The following is a 4599-nucleotide window of genomic DNA, read 5'->3' as shown; positions in this document are numbered from 1 at the left end:
ACAGAAAAAGTCTGAAAAAAAAATAACGATTTTAAACATTAGTCACACCGTTGAAACACTCATCCAATATTAATAATTTGTTCTTTAGTAATAAATAGAATTCTTCACGGCAAATGCCCCGGAGTTGCCTCACTCAATTACTACAGTTTGCAAAAACCAAACTGTTAGCTCAACGGACAAAATGTGTTTGTAGCCTTCCTGAACACCTGTAGCCCTGTCCTCTGTTGTCTCCATAGGCACCACGTTTATCTAAGTAACAGCAGATTGCCTCTGATGGATACTAAGCCTACATCCTGTACGGAAAAAACCTAACACTGATGCATACAGTACTTGCTATAGGTGTATTGTCTGATGCACATAAAAGCAGATCTAGTTAACGCCCTTTGAGGGCAGGAGAGTTTCCTTTGCCTTCACTGGTTCTCATTCTAACCAGCGAACTCTACCTTTTTGCCTATAACGATACTCTTTCAGAAAAGGTCCTGCAACGCTGATGGTAAAGGGAGCCCATCAATTCCATATTAGTGCGTCTGCAGATTACGGCATGGCAGATATACTGCAGGCTAAAAGGGAAAGTCCTGCTTGGTGAGATAGTAAGCGATGGTTCAAAAAAAAAAAAAAAACCATGCCAGCACTGGGACCTTTATAATGTTCCGAAAGTCCTGTGACAGCGGAGGAGTGAAACACACATGGTCGTGGGTGTCAGAACTAACGTTGTGGTTCCACTGTTCAGCCGGGGCACACAGGGATCTGTCGTAGTGCCGGGAGCTCATGGAGAAGAGGTAGACCTTTTGCTCAGAGTCCCTGAGCGAGAATGTGCCTTCAGGTTTCCCTTCAAGGAGGCTTATGCTTCGTAACGGTCCATCACTCCCCAGCAACAGGGATTCCCTGTAATCTGAAGCAAATCAGGCACGAAGCGGGGGATGTAATCAATCTGCGTATGGACTTTCCAAGCTCCCTGTCTGCTAACCTGTGAGCATAGGCTGTCTCCAGACACCTGCTGTTGCTTCTGCCTACTTGACTTCAGACACAGGGCGGTAGTATCCCCTGCTGAGTCACATCATATTATAGAATTGCAGGATTGTCCCCACTTACTTCAGTCATTCCAGGTTAACGTCGGTCCCACTTTAAAACGGATCGACCTGTGTGGTCCGCTTCAAATGTACATATGTGTGTGTTGGGAGGGGGGGTCAACCCCCTCTTCAATACTTCGCTGCTTTCTTTTTCTTTTTTTTTTATGTTTATTTACTGAGAGAGAGAGAGACAGAGTGTGAGTGGGGGAGGGAGGGGGGCAGAGAGAGAGGGAGACACAGAATCCAAAGCAGGCTCCAGGCTCTGAGCTGTCAGCACAGAGCCTGACGCGGGGCTCAAACTCATGAACCATGAGATCATGACCTGAGCTGAAGTCGGATGCTTAACCAACTGAGCCACCCAGGCGCCCTGCTGCTTTCTTTTTCAAAGCTGATCTCCTCCATCTTTCGTAGAAACCGAGGATCTATCAAATGTATCAAAAAACGTTGAGTGTAGGCTCACAGGGGCTATATGCCGTGTAATAAGTGCCGTTTGGGGGCTAAATCTGAGCTAGCAGGAAAAGGGCATTTCTCAAGCACTAATTCAGAAAGGTGTATTTTTCCTTTTTTAGAAGAGGGATTTTGGCCGCTTGGTGTAAGTCCTCCTGGGAAAACACAGGCCCACAGTTTCCCGCAACCTCTGTGTCAGAGAGCGACTTCCTACAGTTCTGTTGGACCCTCTGTCCGTCTTGTGCACAGAGCTTACGCCATACCTCTCTTCTTTGGAGTCCAATTCGAGTTCTCCCAAACCTTTTATCAGTATCCGATGAACTGTGTCTTTGGAGAACAAGAAAGTTTTTTCCTTCCACTCCACGGAACGTGCCCGGAGTAGGAATCTCTTGTTGCGAGTCGTGTTTCTCCCGAGGGGCTGCTTTGTTGCTGAGGAGCTGAGTCACCTATCCTGATGTTTCTCTCTTTAGCAGACAAGTAACTGTTGGAGTTCACGTCCACGTGTTCACTGTGGCTTCCTCCGTCACGACCGAAGAGATTCTGGCACCTGCGTTTGAAATTATCCCCCGTCTGCCCCGCTTAAACCCTTGATGATTGAGATCTGTCGGCGGGGGCGGGGCCGCCTCAATCAGGGGCACCTGTGACCCTGGAGGGGTCCAGACGGCGCAGGCGCGGTCGAGAGGTCACTGAGAGTCCGCCGGCTCCCGGGCGGATGTGGTCCAGTCCCCTCCAATGGAAGGCAGTCTAGCTTCCTCCGGACTGCCTGTCCCCAGCCAGCTCCCCCCTCCCCCCTTCCCCAGCCCCCACTGGAATGGAAAAATACCTCCTACAGACCACGTGTGACCTTTGAACTTAGGTTTAACAGGCATTGCTGCGTCTGCTTTGCTCCCTCTTGAATAACTCCTTCTGGGGGAAACCAGCCATGTTGTGAGAGTGCCCAGTGGAGAGGCCCACACGGGGAGAAACGAAGGCTCGCCGCCATCAACTGAGACCCACTTGCCAGCCCTGTGAGCGAGGGGACCCTCCAGCCGCCGCCCCCCACAACCCAGTGACTGCAGCCTCGTGAAAAATGCGGAGGCAGACGCCACCTGTCCGCGCGGCTCCCGGATCAACGCCTGGCAAACACCGTGAGTGATAATAAATACGTATTATGGTTTTAAGCCACCGAGTTTTGGGGTGATGTGCTAGGCAGCGACAGATAACCGATCATAATAGCCGTCACTTCCTTGTTTGTGATACCAAAACAAACCTTTGAAACCCCAGAAGTGTCCATAACGAGAGGTTAAAAAACCTGCAGAAATCTGCAGATTGGAACGTGCAGCTGTTAGGACCAGACAGGGCTCCGTGTAGACCTGTGTGTTCTGTGATTGACGGTTCCCCCAAACACATCACATGCAAATAGCAAGTTGCAGAACACTTATGGTATGGCCTCGATTACATCAAAGCATCGCAAAAGTTATACGTAGGTACATGTACACGTAGGCATATAGGTAAGAAGGCCGTATTTGTACATACTGGGCAGACGTGTGTATTCACATCTGTGTAAATGCAGGAACTTCCCCCAGCTACAGGGATGAGATGTGCATACCAAACTCTGGCAGTGATCCCACCTGGGAGGAGGAAAGGGGGATTGTGGGGGAGGTGGAGGCACGGCAGGGTGCTGACGCTTTGCTTTGTAATCTCAATCATGTATGGTCTCAACGTCTTACCTGAAAATGCGGTTGTGTATCCCCCGTGTGATGGAACAAGGAAAATCATGAAAAGAGAAAGAGGCGGGCAGACAGGACATGGAAGGAAGCGGAGGAGAGGGAGAGGCATTTCACAACTCACTGAGTCTTCACTACAGGCACCTGACCTGAAAACAGGAAGGAAGCCTCTCTGTGGCCTTGCCCTTGCTGGGCGCCGTCCCGCAGTGGTGCTCAGGGTGGTCTGTTGAGGAGAAGGAGGATGGTAATTACCTGATTTGATCCCTCCTTGTCCCTGGACCCCGTGCTCCCCTTGTGGGGTTTGAGGTACAGAGGGGGTGCAGGGGTGGGGTAGGGTGTCTACACCCAAAGGGCAGGCTGCAGGCCACGCAGAGTGGCTGAGGGACGTTAGGGGAGAAGGTGGAAAGGGGTGCGGTGGGGAGCCTGGAGCAGGGTGGGGTGTGGGGCGTTCTCGGTCCCCTGGGCGTGCTGTACTGCCTGCCCTGCGGGGACAGCGGCTGCCCCAGAGTCCCCAGGCTCAGGAAGTCCACGAAGATTCTGCATGAAGGCCTGGGGAAGACTCAGTTGGGCCCTTCCTTGGGCACAAACCAGAGACTGGAGGAGGGGGCACAGAGAGGCTTGAGCCGGTTTGCAACCCTACAAGGTGCAAGGGAGGGAGCTGGCCTCCAGCTCTGGGATCTGGCCTCTTGGCCGCCGTGCTTGTCCCCACCCTGCTTAGGCCTCTGCAAGAGAAGGGGACATGGAGGGGGCTCTGGACCTGGCGTCGGACAGGGGACTGCAGACCTGAGGCATCTGCGGATGTCAGACACGCCAAGTACGGGGTTCCTCCTCCGCCTTCCTCCCTGCAGGCTGGGCCCCCATCTCAGCAGCCTTACTGAACCAACTTCCCTGGGCACCTGAGATGAAACGAAGAGAACGCTGGGCTATGGTTTACTACTCCCTCCCCTGCGTAAACCCTTCAAAAGCTCCAGTTAGCCTTAAGGAGCTCACAGTCAGAGCTTTCTCCATCACAGGACTTACTGCACTGTAATATAATGTTGTGGTCTTCACGTTTGTGTCCCCTCCCCCTGACCCCCACCAATTCATGTTTTGGAGCCCTAACCATGTGGCTATAATCGGAATTAAGAAGTTAATTAACATTAAGTGAGGCCATAGGGTGGCCTCCGATCCAATAGGACTAGTGTCCTTATAAGAAGAGACACCAGGGGCACCTGGGTGGCTCAGTCAGTTAAGCATCCAACTCTTGATTTCAGCTCAGGTCAGGATCGCACGGTGGTGGGATCGAGCCCCGCATCGGGCTCTGTGCTGAGTGTGGAGCCTGCTTGGGATTTTCTCTCTCCCTATCTCTGTCCCTCCCCTGCTCACTCACTCTCTCT

At 52.1% G+C, this 4599-nt stretch overlaps 1 pseudogene; it reads right to left on the bottom strand.

Annotated features, from left to right (window-relative positions):
• Nucleotides 1-1433: 1433 nt before the first annotated feature.
• Nucleotides 1434-2386, bottom strand: LOC122468005 (annotated as a pseudogene).
• Between the last annotated feature and the right edge of the window lie 2213 nt (nucleotides 2387-4599).

This window comes from Prionailurus bengalensis, chromosome B3, assembly GCF_016509475.1.
Source record: "Prionailurus bengalensis isolate Pbe53 chromosome B3, Fcat_Pben_1.1_paternal_pri, whole genome shotgun sequence".
In the NCBI taxonomy this organism is placed as follows: Eukaryota; Metazoa; Chordata; class Mammalia; order Carnivora; family Felidae; genus Prionailurus; species Prionailurus bengalensis.
This window is presented reverse-complemented; position numbering and strand designations above follow the sequence as displayed.